General features: G+C 50.9%; 1 protein-coding gene across 2 annotated transcripts in view; it reads left to right on the top strand.

Annotated features, from left to right (window-relative positions):
• The first annotated feature begins 19,170 nt into the window (after positions 1–19,170).
• GPR153 (G protein-coupled receptor 153) overlaps positions 19,171–23,745 on the top strand; it is a 45,458-nt gene continuing 40,883 nt past the window's right edge. For both annotated transcript variants that reach the window (XR_012155513.1, XM_073316249.1), the window contains exon 1: positions 19,171–19,244. The gene's annotated coding sequence lies outside the window, so the exon portion shown is untranslated. The remainder of the gene's footprint in view (positions 19,245–23,745) is intronic.

Raw genomic sequence — 23,745 nt, 5'->3', positions numbered from 1 at the left:
GCTGAAGGAAATAGGGTGTCATTTTTTTCTTTTCAGAAATTGTGTGTGGTCTAAATAATCATTCCAAGGTGTCCCAGGAGTTCTCTTCAGGGTTAGACTTGGGCTAATGTGTTCATTGGATTGAATGGGAAATGCCCCTGGAACAGGAGCTGCAGGACTAAAATGTGCAGTGCTCTTCATACTGAGTGTCTTCGGATAATCCCCATGGAATTCATTTGTGTCATTAGTGTTGTGGTCACTCACCCCCCCCCCCCCCAAGGGTTAAGAAGCTCTCATTAGAAGCTGCATTGAAATTACAACTCTAATCTCCTCAATAAACCAGGTAAAAGAGGTGAAAACACATAGCCTTGACAGGTGAGTGTGCCAGTCAGAGAATCATGGAAATGTAGGGCTGGAAGGGACCTTGAGAGGTCATCTAGTCCTGCCCCCTGTGCTGAGGCAGGACCCTGTAAACCTAGACCATCCCTGGAAGGTGTTTTTGTAACCGATTCTTAAAACCTCCAGTGGTGGGGAATTCCACGACCTACCTTGGACGCCTGTTCCAGAGCTTAACTACCCTGAGCATTAGAAAGTTTTTCCTAATTTCTCACTTCAATCTCCCTTGGTGCAGATTACGCTGATGACTTGTCTTATCTTCAGTGGACATGAAGAACTATTGATCACCGTCTTCTTTATAATCGCCCTTAACATACTTGAAGACTTAACAAATGCCCCCCTCAGTCTTCTCAAGACTAAACATGCCCAGTTTTAGACAATTTTCTTCATAGGTCAGGTTTTCTAAACCTTTTATCACTTTTCTTTTTTGCTCTTATCTGGACTCTCCAATTTGTCCACATCTTTCCCAAAGTGTGGCACCCAGAACACAGGACTCCAGTTGAGGCGTCGTCAGTGCTGAGTAGAGTGGGATAGTTACCTCCCATCTTACATACAACTCTCCCATTCATATACCCCAGAATATTAGCCTTTATTGCAACTGCATCAGATTGTTGGCTCATTCAATTTGTAATCCACTGTAACCCTCATGTCCTTTTCAACAGTAGTCACTCAGCTAGTTATTCATTTTGTAGCTGTGCATTTGATTTTTTCTTAAGTAAATTTCCTAAGTAAATTTTGCAAATTTTATAGGAATAGTGTCCACTCCATTATCCAAGTCATTAATGAAAAATATTGACTAGTACTGGACCCAGTACAGCTCTCTGCAGTACCCCTCCCAGTTTGATAGCAAACCATTGATAATTACTCTTTGAATGGACTTATAGTTTTGTACCTACCTTATAATTTTATCTAGACCACATTTCCCTAGTTTGTCCTTGAGAATGTCATTAAAATCAAGCTTCCTCACATCCACTAGGCCAGTAAGCCTGTCCAAGAAGGAAATTAGGTTGGTTTGGCATTTGTTCTCGACAAAAATCCATGTTGGCAATTGCTTATAATCCTGTTATCCTCTAGGTGCTTACAAAACGATTGTTCGATAGTTTGTTGCAATAATTTGTAATTATAGGCTGTCCTATAATTTCCCAGGTCCTTTTTGTTCCCCTTTTTGAGGATAGGTGCTATGTTTGCACTTCTCCAGTCCTCTGAAACTCACCCGTCCTCCAGAAGTTCTCAAAGATAATCACTAATGGTTCCAAGGTTGCTTGAGCTAGTTCCTTAAGTACCCTAGGATGACTTTCATCAGGGCCTGCTGACTTGAATACATCTAACTTATCAAAATGCTCTTTTATCCCCTTCTTTCCCTATTTTGGTTGCATTCCTCCTTCCTTGTTGTTAATATTAATTTTGTTAAGTACCTGGTCACCCAAATTGCCTGCCACCTTCAGGTTCTCAACCAGTTTCTCCCTGATCATCAGAATTACGTCTCAAAGGGCTGTCCCCCTCATTACTTCCTCCACCTTCTGAAACCAAAAGTTGTCCACAATACATTCCTAGAAATTACTGGATATTTTTATTTGTCCTGTTGATCAAGGATATGAACCATCCCGACGTTAATATAGAGAGATGTAATAGCAGAATTATGAACAGAGGTAATGACTAGTACATCAATTGCATAGGGAGTCACAGCTCAGAGCAAATTTTTATGGCCCATATATATATATACAGGTTACACAGGAAAGCCTGGCGTATCCTTAGCTAAAGTCTAGAGCACAATAAATCTCACTGCTTTATGGAAGCCCTGCAGTACTGCTACACAGAAGTTATATGCCAATTAAAGTGAATGAGTCAGAAGTTAAATTATGACCTAAGCCAATTGAAATACAGTAGCATTACTTTTTGTTGAGCATGTACCAATGTCACTTCAGTATTTTCATGTTACAGTACATTCATCTCAAGTAGCCCAGATCTCATGTTGGAGAGACTCTTCCATCAAACTTTTTGGCTTCCTTGGCAATGAATGTTACCCTGGATTTTCTGTTGTCCTAGATTAATGCATTTTTCCTTAGCAATTTGAGATAGGGACTCCAGAGCTCTTGTTAAGAGCGGATTTATCTATTCTATACCCATCCGAATTCCATTCAAATTCAACATTAACGTGAGCAAAGAGTGAACATCATGAGAGATCTTCAGACCTGTTTGAACAGGGGCTGTTTGTGCCCGTTGGCATTTAGCCAGAGCTGGGGAGTGAAGAGAACCAGGTAAATTACAAACAAGGAGGGTCAGGGGATGAAGAGAAATCATATGCCATTTTTCTTTAACATCAAAAATGGTTTAAAAGAGGCAGTTCGATTTCAGGTCTGTTTAATGTTTCATTTCAATACGTTTGGCCCTTATCTATATCTCTGGCTGGAGAAGAGGGTTTTCTAGTTCTCTAGTGATCACTGAACAGTTTACCAAAATGTTTAATAGCTGTCCCAGAGGCACCTGCTAGCTTTCTACAAGGTGACTGTCATCATGTGCTTTCCTCAGAATGAATTTTCGGTATAAAAACTGGGTAGGTTCCACACTGATTGATTGCTTTGCCATTAGGAGCAATCATTCCACATTGCACAAAGCATGACCCGGAATAGAGAGCAGGCGTGTAAGGGGGTCATGCCATCAGGTTGGCTAAATAAAGGAGTGGATTCTTTAACTCAGTTGGGGTAAGATACGGATACCTTCCAGATAAATACAGCAGTCTCTCTTTGTTAAGCCAGGATTTATTCAGGAGCATCATAAGAAACAAATCTAGACAACCAGCTGAGCTGCTGTGTAAACCATGATTGTCACTTTTATACAAGGATTAGTGGGATCAACACCCAAAGAGCAAGGCTTGGCGAGCCCTCAGGGATGTTAACACATTACAAGTAAGCAATGGGATCAGCTCCACTAGCTGAAATCATTTGAGTGCTGCAAATGGTGCATATTGACACGGTGTTCTGTTGAACGACAGCCACTATCTGGTGCATTAATAGCTACTGCTAACAAGTGAGGAAGTATTTACAGTTACCTTACTGTAATTTCAGAATTAATACTGTTTTCTGGGCCTGGATGGCACTCTTGTAATGCAATAGCACCTGGTTATGGTTTGCAGATGGAGTTGCTACCATGCATGTTTTCAATACCTAGTTAACTCTGCTGTTAAAGCACACTTGTGTATTTGACTTGTATTTGTTCCCATGGTTTCCTTTTTCTTAAAACCCAAGTAATGTCCCAGGGACAGCCATGGCCACCCCTGGACAGGCCAAGCAGGGCCTAACAGGTTCATTTGGGCTCATTTAATGGCTTGGCTGCAGAGTCCTATACCTGGGTGGGAACTCTGTGGTCCTGGGTTTGGAAAAGCCTTTGAATGAGTCCAGCTCCATGAGATTTGGGCCAAACAACCGAGGTGAGTGGACTGAAGGATGCAGACATGAAGAAGCTCCATAAATGCAGTGGAATATGGCTGTCTTGAGGCACTGAATGAGGCCATGAGGTTTTAACGAGGGTGAATCCCCAGGATACATAAGGATTTGTTGAGGCCAGTGCAATACCTACCTGGGAGTGCAAGAAGATATGGAGAGGTTGGCGCGGATACCTTTGATGCAGGAAGGAGCAGAACAGAGAACTTGGCTGTGCTCACTGCTGCTCTCACCTGCTTCATTTAGGATCAGCCAGACCCCGTTAGGATCCTTGCCCAAGTTGCAGTCCTGAAGTGTTGGGTTCTCCTTGTACTTGTGTGTATTGACTTGGAAGTGGCTCAGATCTAGTGCACGCTAACTAGGCTGGGACAATTTGAGCCTTTGGAGGAAAGACCCCATTAAATAGCTATAGTAGGTTATGGAAAAAATTAGAAGGTCTAAAAGGTGACATCTCAGTGCTTGTTACTAAGTAAACCAGAAGCCAGGGCATTTCATGAACTAAGGCAGGGAGATACAAAAACTTCAGCGAGAGTGCTGGGGAAAACAGGGATCTGCGGAACTGAATAGAACAGAATGAGCAGTCTAAGACCATGTCAATATTTTCCTGCAGATGCATCAGGATAAAATTGCCAATTGATGCATGTCCAGAGGCCTGGAAGTATTAAATTAAAGGTTGTTCTCTCGAGGGAGGATTACCAGTCAATGCAGGACTTGCGCAGTTCAGCACGTCGTGCTGTTGTAGAGAAGGGTGATCGTGTAGTAGACACAGAAGCTATGGTACGCTGTAAATATCTGTGTGCTGCAGAACGGGGGTTAATCACTATACGTATTGAGCTGGTCTATTGACACATGTAACAGTTCTTGCATTTGGGAAAAGTGTCATCCAAATAGATTTGTTAATTTTCTAGGCAGGCTGCAAAGCTCACCTTTTCTTTCTGGGATTTGGGGAGCGGGCTGTCCGGAGAGCTTGGTTTAGTGTGGGGATTCCTGGGAGCGGGTGCATGGTGTGGGCAATTCAAGAGGCTGCAGATTTAATAAAGCCTAATTCTGGGATAGACCCTGAAAAAAACCCTAAATCAGTAAATAATGGTGATGATGCAAAAGCAGGAAAGCACATTGCAGAAACCAGTCCATTGCCAGTGCACAATATGCACAATATGTTACTGAGGATAAAACAAGAGCCAGCTGTTGCTAACAGTAAATCTAAACCTGGAGACAAAATCATCTCTGGCCTGTATATCCAGTGAAGTCAATGAAAATACACCAAGGATAAATTTTGGCCCACTGCCCATATTACATAGTCTGGTTCCTTTGCTTTAAACTACAAAAGTAACAGTGACAGGCCCTGGAGAAATACAGGCTGCAGCCTTCAAACTAAAAATCAAAAGGACAAGAAGTCCAAGTGCTGGCATTTTATAAATCCAGTGCAGTGCCAGGTGCTCGAGCAGCATTGAGCAATGAAACGGAAATACAGTGGCACGGCAGGGAGCATGTATCTCTTCTCTTTGTGTTTAACCTACTCCAGTAGATGCAGACTGAGGACAGAGTAACCTGAGAACAGCAGGGATGGTACTGCCAGAGGCAAACCACACCCAGCCTGGGACAACTAGCGTGAGTGAAAGGGGAAAGAAATCCACTCCTTTTTTGAAAGCTTCCTAGCATGGAGGCGGCTGGGCTGACACAAGAAGCCCGCAAGGCCGACTGCATTCTCAAAGGTTGGACCCGCCGCACGGACCCATCTGCTTGCAAAATGCTGCCAGCTTCATGATGACACAGGATTTCACTCAAGGTATTTTCTATGGGTCTGGAAGAGCCAACGTGTCCAATGCACTCCAGGATTCAGGAGGATGAGAGTGGATTTTTTTTTGCAGGGGGAGGTTGGGTAGGGGGAGAACTCTGGGGCATGCGGCACAGAACCCCTCGTAATGCCGTGCAGAATCAGAGAGAGCGGGATTTGCTTCTAATAGCAGCTGCTGGTCTAGCATCGCCTAATGCAACGTGTCCCCAAATCGGACAGACTCTCCTGTGACTCACAAGAGGGGGAGAGCTGTGTGACTTGTCAATGTCAGTCTGCTACATGAATAATGCTCCGCAGCTGCCCACGGCTAGTGACGCTATTTATACCAAGCCCAACTTAAAAGTCTCCAATAAAATGAAGGCCCCTGTGCTACGGGACCAAGGGTGTAGGGGTGACCTGAGCTGCTAAGCAAAGCCTCCTTTTCCAGTAGGGTTTAATCCCCCTCAGAAATCATGAGCCCCCTTTTATCTCCGCAGCTACTTACATGGCTCTCCTCCCCAGAACATCTCGCCGCTGCCCGTGGTGGCTGACGCCTTTGCGCATCCTAGTCAGGTTCTTATACTGCATCCGCTGGGTTCCAGATGTCTGACCACCAGCTGAGCTGGCGCCTGTCTTCTCCTGCAGCAGCCCGTGGAGTGTAGGATCCAGGGGCTCAGACCTGGTCGCCCTTTCTCGGCACAAGGCACCGTCTAGTCTTTCAAACCAGCATCCTGATGTGCTAGGATGTTTCTTGCTGCTGGTTTTGTCGAAAGGCTTCTGTCTCTAGAGCACATGCCCACCAGTTTGAAATGGGGACCTGCTTTGTTCCAGACAGGTCAACAGTATAATAGACGTTCTTATTCAGGCCTTATGGGCCTGACTGAAGTTGATTAGCGTGAGTGGGGGGGCCTGGAGAGCCTTCTAGCTAGAGGAAAGCCTCAGGCAGATTTGCTGCTCGGAGAAGAATGTTCTGTCCGAGCAGAAGGTTGCCCACGTCCAGCGACTCCAGGACTCAACCGTTTCGTCACCCGAAGACACGCTTCAGGGGCCTCTGGTGTGCCCTGGCTAAAAGTGATCAGACTCTGGTGGAAAATCCCCCCTCTGAAGAGCTAGTTCTTTAAGCAAAATCCACCCTTAAGAAACGAAAAACGTAGTGGTGACACTGCGGTCGTGGGACACACTGCACAATCCCAGTGCGAGTGCACACGCCCGTCCTGCAGCAAGCCGTTAACAAGGGCTCTTCCTGGAGCTTGCGGCATTCGGCCTGGTGCTGCTCCCCATAGCAATGTTCGAAGAAGTAAGGAAATGGCAGGTGTAGGGGCTCCAGCCCCCGTGACTCTTGCTGGGGAGGGGAACAGTGTTGGTTAAACAGGACAGGGGAAACATCCGTCTGGGGGAAGCTTCCTCTTTTCCAAACTTCTGAGAAATTCTAAACCAAGTAGCAAGAATTCAAACCTTTGTTTAAATAAGGTCTTCACCTGTGTGCCTTGAAGCTCCGTGTTCTGCTTAGACAGGATGGACCTTAGGTTTGCCAACACAATCCAGCCGCATCTCAGATGTTGCAAACGCTCCTGATTCAACAGCACCTGCCCTGCACCTGTTCTCTGGTCTCCGTCAATATTTCTGTGCTTCTCTGATGCTGAGTCATTCGCCTTACACTTAATGAATCATCTGACAAAACTGTTTGGCAGGGTGCCAAGTCCTGCCAACCCTGGCCTCTCCAAGCACCGATGTGGCCTCTAGGTGTAGTAGATCAGTAGGGACAGACGCAGTCTGGCATGAGCCATGCTCTTCACGTTGAGCTGTAAAGTCTGCTGGCACTAAAATGACCCCAGCCTTGGCCTTGGAGCTTGAAAAATGGATACCCAAGCCCAGGCACAAACTCAACACTCGATGTCTGTAAAGCCAGGAGCAATTTCCAGCACCATCTCCCTCCGTGCAGAACCTTAGAACACACACGTGGGCCTGGCTCAGTGTCCATGTCTCCTAAGTAACCAGGAGCAAATTCAGCCACGCATCCCACGGGCAACGTTCCCTCTAATTTTTGACAGGCGTGTGCGCAAGAAATGTCTTCCGTGCCGTGTTTCGCTGTGCGCGCGGGGTTTCGGGTCCGTGCGCGCGCGGGGTAGACAGACCAGTGCCCACAGGTGTGTGCGTGACACCGAGTAGCAGTACTGTGCATTGCAGCAACTTCAAAAAGGCGTCTCCTTGTCTCTGAGCAGCCCAGGCTGACGCGGCACCCAGCTGCTCTGAGCTGCGTAGCAGGGGACTGGCACTGTGAGCTTTGGTCAACCACCTCCGTGCTGTTGACAGGTCAAACGTGAAATGCAGCTTGGCAGTAGATTGTGTGGGGTCTTGTATTTAATGGGGATGCGCAGCTGTGACGGAGTCCCTGGGCGATGCTCTGGAACTGCTCCCCATGAAGCCAGTCAGGACTCTGGGGCAGTCGCCTTTCTGTGAGCAGCCTGTCTTCAGGACACACAGCTCACCCGGCTTCCACCTTCCTGGGTCTGACCTCAGAGCATTCAGCATCCTCTGCCCCTCTGTGCGCTTCCCACAGCGAGTCCCCTCAGGCGGGGCTCCTGGGGAAGCCAGAGGGTCCTGCACCCCAACTTCACAGTCAGACTTGACTCTCAGCCAGCCAGTAAAACAGAAGGTTTATTAGACGACAGAAACGTGGTCTAAAATAGAGCTTGCAGGTGCAGAGAACGGGACCCCTCAGCTGGGTCCATTTTGGGGGGCAGTGAGCCAGACAACCACATGTGCACTTCACTCCATGTCCCAGCCAGCCCCAAACTGAAACTCCCTCCAGCCCCTCCTCCTCTGGGCTTTGTCCCTTTCCCAGGCCAGGAGGTCACCGGATTCCTTTGTTCTCCAACCCTTTAGCTCTCACCTTGCAGGGGGAAGGGCCCAGGCCATCAGTTGCCAGGAAACAGAGTGTCGGCCATTCTCTGTGTCCAGACCCCTGCACACACCTGCCCTCTAGGGCTCTGCAATGATCATACACCCTTACCCCACCCCCTAGATACTTAAGAACTGCATAGGGGAAACTGAAGCACCCCCACACTATTCAGAGGAAACATTAAGAACAGTCCCACTTCGTCACATCAGCCCACAGAGACGACAGGTCCCAGCTCTTGATCTGAGCAGTGCAGTGACGAAGGGCTTCCGCTCGCCGTGTTCTTCGCACTGCATCCTGGGGCCAGTAGTTACTGCAGCTCTGTCACAGAGGCATCAGCTGCAGGTCATGTAAATTTCCTGCCCTATCCTCATTTGTCAGCAACATCGTCTCTCTCTTTAACCCACCTAGGGCCACGTCCTGCTTGCCTTATAAACCCACTGAAGCCAGCAAGAGACAGAGGCAAGCAGGATGTGGCCTGTAATACTGAGCTGAGCCTGCTGCGTTCTTGGAGTGCAGATCAGGTCCAGGACTTTGGGCACCTCCCTCAGTTGCACCAGCAGCAGGGTGGTCGTGGCAGGGAAGCATGTGCTCCCTACTTTCCTGTTACTGAGCAGCAACATGTCTGGCAAGCATCCCAAGCAATCCTCTCCAGGAGGTGGCAGGTGACTGCAGTGGGATCACCAGGAACTCGAGCCTGGGGCTGGGCAAAAAGACCAGAAAGAGAGTTTGCCTCTGACAGCAGCCAAACCGTGAGTGACTCATTGTTTGAATGATGGTCAGGACTCATCAGTCAAGTGTCCGTCTGTCTCTCTGAATAGCTCTTCTTGGTTGACATGGAAAGCAGGCTCCAGGATAGATGGCCTTATTACAATTTTTTGGACCATATACGGACTGACATCTATAAGACACTCAACTGCTTCTGATGTTCCCATCCCCTAGAGAGCTGCAAGCTGAACTCTTGACAGCTATTAAAATACTGAATAATATTACTGTGGTGACTGCAGATGTTCCCAAGGGTTTTCTTTAGCAGCTGGGAGGTGACCTCAGGCTGTGGGCTGGAAGGCCCTTGTCCTATTCTGGAGCTTGCAATGCTTCTAGAACTTTGAAAACTTTTGGGTTTGGCAGAATCTGTCTTTGGTTTAAGACCTTGCTTTTCATGGGCAATGAAATTAGGAAGCCCTGCTCTGCTAACATCTGGAACCCTGTGCTGGAAAGAAATTCTTGCCTGACTTCTAGGACTACCCGGGGAATGACCTGAAATAACAAGCAGTGGCCTGGAACCTCTGTTTCACCAGCACCAAAGAGAAGTCAAACCCTTCCTGTCCTTAGGTGGCAGCTCAGGGAAATGTGCGTCCTCCCGAGTTGTACAGAGGCAGCAAACAGCCTGGTGTGCAGATGATGAGACTAGTGGCAGCTGTGCCGACTGGGGCACAATGGTCCCAGCAGCACAGGGTAACGTTTAGTATTTATCTTGTGTGATGTGTGCCCAATAGTGATGTCCTTGAAATATGTGGGGTCTCAGGCAAGAATTCAGCCTGCAAGCTATTGAGGCTGCTTACTCAAGGCCACCAGCAGTAACTTCTTTGGCTCATGCTGAAGCCCAGACTAAGCACCAAATACATGTTCTGGGTCATATCAAACCTCTAAAAGGTCAGCCTTGCCTTTAAGTGCATCACAAAGATGAAAGACAGAAAAAGGGGATACTGGATCAGACCAATGGTTCATCTAGCCCAGTGTCCTGTCTTCCAACAGTGGCTGGTGCCAGGTGCTTCAGAAGGAATGAACAGAACAGGGCAGTTATCAAGTGATCCATCCCTTGTTGTCCAGTCCCAGCTTCTGGCAGTCAGGGGTTTAGGGACACCCAGAGCATGGGGCTGCATGCCTGACCATCTTGGCTAAATAGCCATTGATAGATAAGTTCATGGAGGATAGGTCTAATTCTTTTTTGAACCCAGTTATACCTTTGGCCTTCAAACATCCACTGCAATGAGTTCCACAGCTTGACTGTGTGTTGTGTGAAGAAATGCTTCATTACATTTGTTTGAAATCTGCTGCCTGTTAATTTCATTAGGTGACCTCTGACTCTTTTGTTACATGAAGGGCTAAATAACACTTATTCACTTTCTCTACACCAGTCAGGATTTTATAGACTTCTATCATATCTGCCCTTAGATGTCCCAAACCTCCTCTATTGACACCTCAATCTTGTACAGTTCCTCCAATTTGTCCCCTAAAAAGAATGCTCAGTTGTGGGAATCTCCTTTGCATCCCCTGCAGTGAAGACTGATGCAAAGAATTCATTTGGCTTCTCTGCAAGGGTCTTGTCTTTCTTGTGTGCTCCTTTAGCACCTCAATTGTCCCGTGGCCCCACTGATTGTTTGGCAGCCTTCCTGCTTCTGATGTACTTACAAAAAAAATTTTTTTTTGCTGTTTCTTTTTGTCTTTTGCTATTCTGCAAATACTTTTTTGACCTGCTTAATTGAACTTTTACATTTGACTTGCTAGAATTTATGCTCCTTTCTATTTTCCTCACTAGGATTTAACGACCAGTTTTTTTAAAGGATGTAGTTTGGCCTCTGATCACCTCTTTTACTCTATTTAGCCATGGGGGCATTTATTTTTTTGGTCCTCTTTTTGTTTGTTTTTTTTTATTTGGAGTATGCATTTAGTTGGAGCCTCTATTATGGTGTGTTAGTAAACAGTTTCCATCCAACGTACAGACTTGTTTTACAACGTACAGACTGTTTCTTTTAATTTCTGTTTAACTAGCTTCCTCATTTTTTGTGGTATTTCCCTTTTTGACATTAAATGCTACTGTGGTGGGTTTCTTTGGTATTTCCCCCCCACAAGGATGTTAAATTTCATTACTGAGCGGGTAAGCTCTATTCACCTCTTAGCCCACACTCTGCGCTCACTTAAATCAATAATTGCCACTCCCCATCTTAGTTCCAGCATAAACTGCTCCAAGTAGGGTGACTAGATCGCAAAAGTAAAATATGGGGACACAGTGGGTGGGCAGCCACAGGCTCACAGCCCCCACCACGTGTCAGGGGTGCATGGCCCCAGCTCTAGCTGCTGGTGGAAGCTGCAAATCGGGGGCATATAGCCTCTGCTCCAGTCCCAGCCATAAGCCATGGATGCACGGCCATGGCCCCTGCCACAAGCCCCAGGTCAGGAGCACACGGCCGCAGCTTTGGCTCCATCCCCCATTGCAAGGGGAGCCTCGGGGTTGGGGTACATGAGGGGGGTTTGCAGTGCTGATGCCAGGAGGGAGTTTGGGTGCAGCAGGGGGCTCAGGGCTAGGGCAGGGGGTTGGGGTGCGGGAGAGGGTGCAGGGTGTGGGCTCCGGGTGGCGCTTACCTCGGGCGGCTCCCCGGCTGTGACGACATCTCCCTCTGGGTCCTAGGCAGAGGTGCAGCCAGGCGGCTCTCTGCGCTGCCTCATCCACAGGTACTGTCTCTGCAGCTCCTATTAGCAATGGTTCCCAGCCAATCGGTGCTGCGGAGCCAGCGCTCATGACAGGGGCAGCATACAGAGCCCCCCGGCCATCCCTGCACCTAGGACCCAGAGGGTGATGTCACCACTTCTGTGGAGCTGGGTAGGGAGCCTGCCAGCCCCGTGCCAGCCAGAGGCCTGGCAACCCTACAATATCGGGACAAATGGCGTCCTGATCGTACATCGGTCAGGACGCAGGACAAAGAGTTAAAAATTGGGATTGTCCCCATTTTGAGGACATCTGGTCACCCTAGCTCCAAGAAGCAGTCATTAATGGTGGCTAGAAATGTGATCTCTGCATCCTATCCTGAGGTGACCACCCAGTCAATATGGGGATAGTTGAAATCCCCATTATTGGGTTTTCTGTTTTTGTTGCCTCTCTAATCTCCCCGAACATTTCACAGTCACTGTCCCCATGCTGGTCAGTGCTATATTCCTGCTGCCCTGCTCTTGTTGTTCAAGCATGGAAGATGCACAAGGCCTTTGTGATTCATGGCATTGTCCAGGCTGGCCCCGTGTGCTCTCTCACCGGTCACTGGTTTACAGGGGCTGGGACAGTAGCTGGGCTTGTCTGCCAGTCACCGCACTCAAAGCTGAAACTTCGATTAGATAGTCTTCCAGAGTGTAGCGAGGCGGAGCAGCCTCCCTCCAAGGCAGACTGGGAGGAACTCTGCCCCTGGTGGGCAGAGCCAGACCAGGCCCCTCCTTGTGCCAAAAGCGGAGGGGCTGAACAGGCACTATAAGAGGCAGGGTTTCTAGCTTGGTTGCGGGAGAACCAGGGAAGGAGGTGGACGCTGCTGCCTTGCTCCTGGCCCCTGCACCAGGGACTGAGCTGTATCAACCCCTGCCACCGGAGAAGCTGCTGGAACTGCTGAGGCGCCTGGGGGCCCGTGAGCGATGCAGCCCTGCAAACAAGTAGGGGTAGGAAGTAGCCCTAGGAAACCAGACATTCGGCCGGTTGTGTTGCTGAAACCCCGGTCAGCGTGTTATGGCAGGATCCCCGCTGTCCCAGCATCAGGAGTCCCTGCCACTGCTAGGGCCCTGGGCTGGGACCCAGTGGAGTAGGGTGGGCCCGGTTCCCCCTACTGCCAACCCCACCACTGGGGTGGCAGCCAACCCCCCTTAGGCCACAGGACCTGGTTGTCTGCCCCAGCCACGGAGCTGCCCCTAGGCTGCTTGGGGTTGCTTGGCCCTGCCCAGAAGGCAGAACTACAGGCTGTTACAAGTGCTGGTCCCCTGTTGATCAGCTCTCAGAGGCTGGGTGGCATAACGAGGCTGCACAGCCTCCCTCTAATGCAGACAGGGAGGACCCCTCCAAGCCCCAACACAGAATTACATGTTCAAGTCTGGGTCTGGGTCTGCATCCTAATTTTTGTCTGATTAGAAGAGGGTTTGTCAGCAGACGGCGTCTGTGAGTCACTTCCAGTTCCATCCTGCACCCAGTGCTCTGCTCGGGCTGGCTTTGGCAGTTAGCAACCCAAATCACTACCGCACCTTTCTTCTCACTGGAATCAAGCCTGTAAATATTGCTAGTAACCCGCAACTTCACCTTGTCCCTAGTCAGCAAGACGTCCCTCTACCCAATGCAGATTTGGCTGCTGTAGGCATTCAGCTGCCCAGGAAGGCGGGGCTTAGTTTTCACAAACTGAAGTATTCTAGCATCCCGCATAGTCTAGTTGGGACTGGCTCCATCTCCAGCACGGTAACTGCTAGACCTTGTTCAATAAAATGACAAATTATGGCCTGCCTCCTCCAGCCATGGCGCAGAGGGTTGAGCCGCTGCACGCAGACTGCTGTCAGCTTTTCAATTCAGATTAAATGTTTAGCAGCATTTGGATTATTATTCATTTGGAATCCCTTACCACAGGCTGACACAGCTTCCAGAGGCCAAACTGCACTGATTGCCACGCCACGCAAACAGGTTGATACCTTGACAACCAGATAAAGGAAAGGTCACAGCATTATTAAAGGATGAGAGTCACAATGTGAGTGTGCATGAGGAAGGAGCCAGGGAGGAGGACAGCGCTCCTGCTCAGCAGGAAGAAGGTGTGTACAGAATCAGAGCAGTCCTGACCCTGTCATCTAGCAATAATGCCACCTTGTTGCAACAGAAGTTCAGAGTGCAGAGTCCAAGCTGTGTCCCACCCACCCACCATCTGCCTGAGGCAACAGGGGCCTGGGCATGTTGTGAAGGGTTTGACCTTGATTGGGTGGGTGGCAGCAATCCAGCTCACTCTAAAAGCAACCTCCTCTGAGCAGAGGTCTCCCGCAGCCAAGTTCAGCAGGAATGTCATTGCAGTGCGGGGCTTTTGATGAAGGAAAGTAAAAAATAGAAATAAACCAGGGATGGATCTTGGTGTACCTGTGGGGAGAGAACCGTCACCAAGCGTGTGCCTTCTGCCAAAATGTGTCTGTGGTCAATAGACCAGCATCACTTGCTCCGGCGCCGGGGCTAGTGTCTACCATCTCCCTGCAAATACAGCTTCTACAAGCCAGGGGACTAAAATGACCTCAGCTGAAGAGAAGTAAAGAGCATTTATTCCGTGACAAAGTCCTCTTACCTCTATCCTCTTACCTATAATTGTGCAAAAAGTTTTCACCACTGGCAACACCAGTGCAAAACAGAAAACAAGAGCAAAAGCTGCACAAATGTAGATTTCCATCAGTTTAGGATAAAGTTCACATGGATTTCTACTCATACCCAAGGTATTTTTCACCTGCAGAATAAAATAATATAAATACACATCGGCAAAGTAAAAGTGCTGCAGTCTGTAAAGGGTTAACAGGGTGTCTGGCACGTGGCTGTTTGGGGCCCAGTGTAAAAAGGCAGAACCACGTCCCCTCCTGCTTGGCTGGCTGGAGCAAGGAAAGTCGAGGGATTGTTGCTGTTTCTTGGTTGATTTGCTTTGTTTAGTGAGAGTTGTGTGGACAATAAAACAAGCCCAAAAGAAAGAGCCTTAAAAGGACTGAGGACTTGAGTTTGCTCTCCCTTCCCTGGCTGGTGATGCTGCCCACCAGCTCCCAGTAGGAATGCCCTGATCCTGATTAGCAAAGCAGCTAAGCCTGTTACCCTAGTGCATGCTGACCAAGATTGATGTAACGTGACACCCCCACACACCCCAATATACCAGCTCTCCTGTGTCTCCGCAGGAAGAGGTAACTCCTGCTCCTCGGCAACTTACCCAGAAATTACAATGTAAATTTTGTAATGGTCCAAATTTCATGGGGCACATTTCATGAAGCCAGCTAGCTTTCCCTCTCCCCAGCCCACATCTTCAGAGCAAAGCCCAAACCAGTCAATGAGCTCACCTGTGTGAAGAGGAATACAAATATTTGGTTCCATATTCTTGTCTTCTGACCAGTTCCAAAAATAGACTATTCCAGCCACCTGCATGGTAGTTTCAGAGTAACAGCCGTGTTAGTCTGTATTCGCAAAAAGAAAAGGAGTACTTGTGGCACCTTAGAGACTAACCAATTTATTTGAGCATCAGCTTTTGTGAGCTACAGCTCACTTCATCGGATGCATGTCTTCTGCAGTTTCTACAGGATGCATCCGATGAAGTGAGCTGTCGCTTACGAAAGCTCATGCTCAAATAAATTGGTTAGTCTCTAAGGTGCCACAAGTCCTCCTTTTCTTTCTGCATGGTAGTGTGAGCTAATAATTTACTAGTCCTTCCAAGAGCTAAGCAGGTAGGTAGGTACTAAACTCACCTCTGAGTTTGTCTCTGTTCACACCTCAATACGGTTTGCTACTGCCTTAGCTGGAGCAGCTATGAGCTGAAATAACAATCCACACTGCTTTTCCCTGTTCACATAACACACGCTCCTGCTATAAGGTTGTGTCAGAAAGTTACCTTGAACGAAGGCTCCCAACTTCCCTCCAGTCTATTATAAACAGCTTTTAATAGCAAATCTGCTGTAAGCACATGCCCTTTGCTCCTCGGAATGGCTTCCTCTAGAAGGGGTGCCATTCCCATAGATCTGGAGACACTGGGTATTAACGATTAAGCTGTTGCTTTTTGCTAATGCTTTTCTCTATTTAAATTACATATTGCTTTGTTAAATTGCCAACTGGCAGACAGTTTAAGCTTCTGAGCATGCAGGTAGTCAGGCTCCGTGATGGTGCTCCAGAGCAGGAAGGAAGCGAAGTGAATTAGTTATGCTGTGAGCACGAAAAGGAGAAACCACCCAGGTGCACTAGTTGTATTTGAGAGAAACAAAATAAATTAAAGCCTGGTCCTGCCTGGGCTCAGTGTCAGAGTTTCTGTCTAGGCCAGATGAAGAGTCCTGACTTGATAGGGATCGCCATCCTCTTCTCTCGACTCACTCCCCTTTGTGATGAGCTCTTGAGGTCTGCATTAGTCACCCCCAGGGACTCTCCCATGGGAGCTTTAGCCAAGCGCTCGCTTTCCAATCTTAGCTGGCTGTGGACTTTTTGAATTGCAACAGGAAAACAGCAGAGGAGAGACGGTGAAATTGGATCCAAACACCCTTGCCCCCCAAGCAGTTCTGCCTAGAGGGATGGACTAGGGCTTACCACAGTGCCAGATACAATAGAAACCCCAGTGCCGATCAGCTGGAAGCACCTGACCTTCAGTGCAGAAATCTGTCTCTCTTGTGGAGTCCCTGCCCTCCCCAGCAGGTCTGCAGCACACAGTGCAGGTTTGCAGGGTGCTCTCAACCAAGTGGAGAAATACAGCAGGCTGGTCTTGGCAGGAAGGCAATGGGGGGATGATCCACACACTGACTCACGACTCAGCACCTCCCATCACCATCCTCCTCCGAGCTCAAATCTTGCTCACCTTACCCACTAAACTAGCCCCACTGAGTCCTTGCCAGACTTCGACCCATTGACCCTGGCTGGGACTCAAATGACCAGTTCCAGCAGCTCCTGCCTGGAACAACAAGCAGCTGGAGCGTGGTCAGGCTGCCGGGGGTTTAGACAAGATGGCCAGAGATGGATGGCTAGCACCTTTTGTGTCTGGCTGAGGGGTCAGAGCCAGGCAAATGTGATTTACAATGCTGTGTATTAATACTGTAATGTGAGGGTTTATCCAGCTTCCTGTCACCTTGCCTTGGACTTGCCAGTTTTACCTGCCATTTCCCTATCCTCCCGAGTCAATGTGGGAGGGACACCCAGATGGAAAAACCCTCAGCTCGTCCAGTCTATGTCCCCGTGCAGGGACAGTGCAGAATGGCTCCCTGCAGGACACTGCCTGTTTGCTGTTCTAGGCTCCCTGGTTGATTTTTCTGCTTCAGAGAGGCTCATGGCCCAGGCTTAGTTCCATTGTCTTGGCACCTGGGTGACCCCTGTTTGGGTCCCTGCTGCACTACCGACTTCCTGTGTGCCCTTGGGCAAGTCATTTAATCTCCCTGTGGATAAGGAGGCCAAGGGCCTGGCCTGGCCTCCCCTGGGTGATGTGAGGACACAGTGAAGTGGGAGGGGCTCTGCTGCGATCTACATTTACACCTCAGAAAATCTGATCATTTTCCACAGGGCGAGCCCTCTAAATCTGGCCTCAGCCAGGCTCGCAGGTCAGCATGATCTGAGGGCTAGAGACATGGCCTGGTGCCCTCACGGTCACACAGCCATTGGAATAGCCTAGAGCAGGGAGTGATAAATGCACTGTCACTGGGCCCTGGGGTGGAGATATGCCGGGGGGGTCTGCAGTGACAAGGCAGAGCAATCCCGGCTGCCTGTCCCCCGGTGCTCCGCCAGTGGGACACATCACCCGCGTCCCTGCGAGCCAGCACGGCCAGTTGTGGTTGGACGTATTCTGGGAGACGCCATCACTGGATAAAAGCTTTAATTCCTAGAGACTCCGGGGCACCCTCCGCTGCCCCATGCAGCTGGGCCCTGGCTCGCCCCTGCCACCGGCCAAGTCAGGTCACTGCTGGCCGCCTGCAGGCATCCCCCGCCGGACACACCCAGGGGCTGGGATGAGGGGCGCTGCCCCCCCCGCCAGACACACCCAGGGGCTGGGATGAGGGGCGCTGCCCCCCCCGCCGGACACACCCAGGGGCTGGGATGAGGGGCGCTGCCCCCCCCGCCGGACACACCCAGGGGCTGGGATGAGGGGCGCTGCCCCCCCCGCCGGACACACCCAGGGGCTGGGATGAGGGGCGCTGCCCCCCCCGCCGGACACACCCAGGGGCTGGGATGAGGGGCGCTGCCCCCCTGGCCGCCCCCCGCCGGACACACCCAGGGGCTGGGACGAGGGGCGCTGCCCCCCCCGGCCACCCCCCGCCGGACACACCCAGGGGCTGGGACGAGGGGCGCTGCCCCCCCCCGCCGGACACACCCAGGGGCTGGGATGAGGGGCGCTGCCCCCCCAACCATCCCCCGCCGGACACACCCAGGGGCTGGGATGAGGGGCGCTGCCCCCCTGGCCGCCCCCCGCCGGACACACCCAGGGGCTGGGACGAGGGGCGCTGCCCCCCCCCAACCATCCCCCGCCGGACACACCCAGGGGCTGGGATGAGGGGCGCTGCCCCCCTGGCCGCCCCCCGCCGGACACACCCAGGGGCTGGGACGAGGGGCGCTGCCCCCCCCCCAACCATCCCCCGCCGGACACACCCAGGGGCTGGGATGAGGGGCGCTGCCCCCCTGGCCGCCCCCCGCCGGACACACCCAGGGGCTGGGACGAGGGGCGCTGCCCCCCCCCAACCATCCCCCGCCGGACACACCCAGGGGCTGGGATGAGGGGCGCTGCCCCCCTGGCCGCCCCCCGCCGGACACACCCAGGGGCTGGGACTAGGGGCGCTGCCCCCCCCCAACCATCCCCCGCCGGACACACCCAGGGGCTGATATGAGGGGCGCTGCCCCCCCCCCCGCCGGACACACCCAGGGGCTGGGATGTGGGGCGCTGCCCCCCCAACCACCCCCCGCCGGACACACCCAGGGGCTGGGACGAGGGGCGCTGGGGGGCTGCGCACCCCCTGGCTGGGGCAGTCCCATCACCCCGCGGTTCCAGGCCGGTCCAGGGCTCCCGGCCCCCCTGTGGTCCCGGCCGGGCGCCCCCCGGCTCCTCCCGGCTGCCCTGGCCGAGCTCCCCGCTCTCTGCGGCGCCCGGCGGGGGACACGCTCCGCCCGCAGGGACCCGCCCGGGGAATCCCGCCCCGCCCCGGCGCGGGAGGGGGCTCGGAGCCGGGAGCGCGGCCAGGCATGCGCCCTGCCCGCCCCGAGCCGGAGCGGAGCCGGAGCCGGAGCCCGGCCGCCGGGACAGCCGGCTGCGCGCTGCTCCAGCCCCGCCAGGTAAGAGCCGGAGCGGTGGGGAGCCCGCCGGGGGGCTGCGCCCCACCGAGCCCCCCGCAGCACGGGGCTGGGCGGGGGGGCCAGGCTGTGCGCCCCTCTCCGCGGTGCTGGGGGGCGTGCACCGAGCCCTGCCCCTCCGGGCGCCCGCCTTACCCGGGGGGGCCCCCAGGGCTACCCCGGAGACTTCCCCTCGCCCGGACCCTCTGCCCTCCCCAGCCATCGACCCTGCCCGACTGCCGCCTGGGAACCCCCCAGCCTGGAAACCGAGCCCTGCCCCGGCCTGCCTTCCCTGCCCGGGAGCCCCGGGGTTTGTCCGGGCTTTGGCGGACGGTTTCCCTTCCCCTGTAAATCAGGGGCCGGATCCCTGCGTGCAGGTCAATCCCCTGGCTGTAGAAAATCCAGTAACCGGCTGGATTTCGCTTCCTAAACGGGGTTTCAGCTACTTTCCAGAGAGATTTTTAAAAAAAAAATGTTTGGAAAGGGTCTGTACTTCTCTGGCTTCCTCCCCTGCGGCAGGGACCGTATCTGCCTCCGAGAGGAGACCAGGAGCCGGGTGTGTTCCCAGCCTTTGTTTGCTGGCAGGGACCAAGTGGGCGGAGGGGCTGCGTGCCCAGGCAGGGCGCATCACACGCACCTGTCACCGAGCCTGGCAGGTCGGCGGCGTCCCTGACGCTCTCCGTGGTGTACGGCTTTCGATGCGGGATCCTGTCCTGCAATTGCAGGGGGCGGGAGTGGATGCTCTAACAGGTCTTGTCCATCTCTACCTTCTCTGCTCCTCTACTCCCATTGCCAGAAAATGGGCTCATTTTCCGCTGAGGCTGCAAAATAGCCTAATACTCCAGACCTGTCGGTGAGACCAGCAGGCCTTAGAAATACCAACAGCCTTCAAAATGAAAAAGGGACACTTCCCATCCAGCTCCCACATCTCCCCCGCTCAAACTAAATTAGTTGGTCTGAAATGTCTTCCATGAAGTCCTCTGTATTCACAACCAAACAGCCTGGTGTTTGGCAATATTAGTGAGGTTTCTTATACAGAACAAGGAGAGGCTCTAATTTCTGCAGGTCCCTGCGGCACATCAACCAGCACTTGATTTTGACACCCAAATTATTGCATCTTGAGCCACTGGGACGGCAGAGTTGAATTATTCATAACCACAGAGACATGGTTTGGAATTGGAGAAGTTAGATGCTAAAAAGGCCTTTTCAGACTGTCCTCCCATGGCACTGTAGTCCCCTCTTTTACACAGTCTCGTTATTTGTCTGATCTAGCATTAAAGGATTCAGGTAATGGGGTTTCTGTCATTTCCATGGGTGATTCTTCTACAGCCAAAAAAATCTCATTTTTGTCTTAAAACTTCCCATTCCTGATTTCCTCTCATTACTCCTCCCTCAAGGGCTTAACACATTGGAGCTAAATAACAGCAACTCAGATTTCCCTTAATAACTGTAAAATGTAAAGGTTTATTATTTGGGAGGTGTGTGTGTGTGGGGGGGTAAACAAATTAGGCATTTAAATGTGGTTCTGTTTGTTTTATAATGCAGCCATTGCTCTGCTCATCACAAAACACACTCCAGTGCAGTAAAAACAGGCTAAAAGGCCACCAACAAAGAGCAATGCTAACTGGCCATGTATTGAATTGGGGGGAGCAATCTGGTGCTATAGAAATCAGTGCTAGGTGTGTTCTTGTTTAACATTTTCATGAATGATCTAGAAGAGAGTGAACAGCAGCTTAATGAAAGGTACCAATTATATTAATTGGGAGCATTTGAGAATATCCTTGAGGACAGAGAAATAAAAAACGGGGCATGGAAAGATTAAAACCATATCCAATGAAGTGAGCTAAACATGGGGAGGAGAGAGGAATGCAGTGGGGTGTCATTTGAATGTTTGTGCTGGAAAGCAGAAATGCTGAGCAAACCCTTGGGGTGATGGAAGGCAACCAGTGAGACAGGAGTTTGTGCTGTGGTGTGGCTGCCAAGCGGGCCAGGTTACTTTGGGGCTGCACGTGAAGAGACAGCAAGGCACGGAGGAAGGAGCCAGTGGCTGCTCTGGTGCAATCACATCTAGCCGAGAGGTCGTTCTGGGCATTGTGTTTCTGGGAAATATTGGCAAACTGGTGGGAGTTCAGAGACACTCAGGCGAGGGGCTGGGCTGAGGAGTGTAGAGTAAATACAACTACGGATGTACGGCTTGGATAAATCCAGGCGAGGTGTGATAGTTCGCCGAGGAGGTGTAGGAATTGTTGGTGTGATGCGGGAGGAAGGAGGGTGTTTACGAATATTAATAGCAGTGAGCTCTCTCGGGCTGCGGAACAACATACGAATAATACTTGTATCGCATGCTCAGCTATTGGGCTCGACACCAGGTCCCGGAGTGAAACCCCTGCCTGTGTTCTACAGGGGATCAGACTGGATGATTCTAGTCCCTTCCGGCCTTGAATAGACGACAACTCTGTTTCCCCCCGCAGATCTCAAAGCCCTGTGCAAGGGGGCGGGTGGTGCCCTTATCTTTGCAGTGGAAGGGGTAGAGGGTACTGCCACTTGGTGAGCTTAAAACTAGAGGGAACCCTAGAAGAGGTACAGTTGGGAAGAGTCCTGTGTCTGCAGAGAGGGACTGGAAGATCTAACAGGTCATTTCCATCTGTAACTCCTGTGATTCCAGGAATTGGCCCGCTAGAATCACAAAAACTTCCACCATGCTTGTCTGGTGTTGGCCTTGCCCAGAGGCGTTGTCCGGGCTTCAGCAAGGATTCCAGGGTAGAAACAAGGACTCGGAGGTGTGTGGCAGCCTTTTCACCGACCCCAGAGACGCAGAGTCTGCCACCAGTAAACACAGCCCACGAGGCAGGTTACAAGAATAGATGCCACAGATAATCGTAGTGCTGTGTGTGTCCAAATGGAACATCCTGCCGTAAACTCCATCGTTAAATGCTCCAGTAATCAGATACGAGCCGGCAGCTGTTCTTGCTGTAGTCAGCGTTCTCACAGCACCTCTGCAGTGTAGATTGCAGTTTAGTCCACCCGGCTTGAAAAATGAATGTCAGCCTAAACTTTGGTTCTGACCAGACTTTCCTACACCTAGTGTGCTCCTCAGCCAGCAATGACTCTCTGCTTATCTAGTGTGCAAATTGAATTCCTCTTGCAGCCTAGGTGACACCTCACACATGTGGACAGGTGAGGATGAGATGAGGCTCCCTGCTGTGCTGGTTACAACGGTGCTGTTGAGAATAGAGTTTCCCTCCCCTGTCTGGAGCTGAAAATAGGGACCCTTCTGAGCATGCCATAATCTGCTGCAAGTGAAAATGGGCTTTGGTAAAAGCTCTTCATGATCTATACTCTAAAATCACTTGGATTCACCTTTTTTTGGCTTAGCCAGTCTGTTAATTACATTTCAGAGCAGACATGGGGGTGAAAACCTTCAGATCCGTTTCCCTGCAGTGGGAGCATGAACACTGCAGAGATGCAGGATTTGGCTCTGTAGTGACGTGAACTGGTTGCCTCTGGTTGAGAGGCTATGATGACTTTGAATTGTTCCAGTGCCCTGATGCCGCTGCAATGGGCATTGCATTAAAATACATCAGAGCTTTGGCAGTTTTGGTTAGTAGCCACATGCAGGAAAGAAGGCCTCCTCTCCGCCTCTCTGTCTGAAATAAGTAACATTTGTTTCTTAAAAGCCTGTCATTTTAAAATATTTCTTTCTACTCTTTTTCTGGGCCTTCCCCTCCAAAAACAAACAAACAAACAGCAAGTCTGTATTCTTGGCAGCTTCCACACACTGTGTATCTTTATTCATACCCATGTGAACCACAGAAAGAAGAGGTTGCACCTAGTGAATTTAGTTAGATCTAACTTAATATCTGTCTACCCCAGCACTATTTAGCCGCTATTTTGTCTGGACTGGAAGTAGTTTCAAGTAAATGACCATGAGGAGTCTGTTACAACCTTGGGGTTATCCTCTATTCTCTAGGCACACATGAAACACATTTGTGTATATGGCAGTTTGCAGCATATATTAAGATGGGAATAAGCTGCTTTATTATAACAATAATACCCGGCTCTTACCGAGAGCCTTTCATCAGTACATCTCAAAGCACTTTACAGAGGAGAGCAGTCTCATTCAGCTGTTTCATTACTCCTGGCTGCAGAATCAAAGCATCCTAAAGGGCTACCGTAGATATGCCCAAGTCACGAGAAGGTATTTCTTGACCGTCTCTTTCAGACCGGATGCGGCGAGAGGAAGACACCACCAGCCCAGGACACTGGATGGTCATTTTGATGAACTGCAATAGTGTCTTTCCCTACTATTCAGTGACACCCTCGAGGATCCTGCCCCATTTCCTCACCTCACTAAAGGCACCTCATTGCAAGGACCTTTGCTGAGGAGACCTGAAGATGATTTCCATGAGTGTTACATGAATTTCAGCCAGAGCTCAGCCTAAAATGATCAGACTCTCTCCCTTCCTCAGGGCTTGGCAGCCGCCCCTGCTGGCCCTCAAGTCCA

Source organism: Lepidochelys kempii, chromosome 18 (genome assembly GCF_965140265.1).
Source record: "Lepidochelys kempii isolate rLepKem1 chromosome 18, rLepKem1.hap2, whole genome shotgun sequence".
NCBI classification, from domain to species: domain Eukaryota; kingdom Metazoa; phylum Chordata; order Testudines; family Cheloniidae; genus Lepidochelys; species Lepidochelys kempii.
This window is presented reverse-complemented; position numbering and strand designations above follow the sequence as displayed.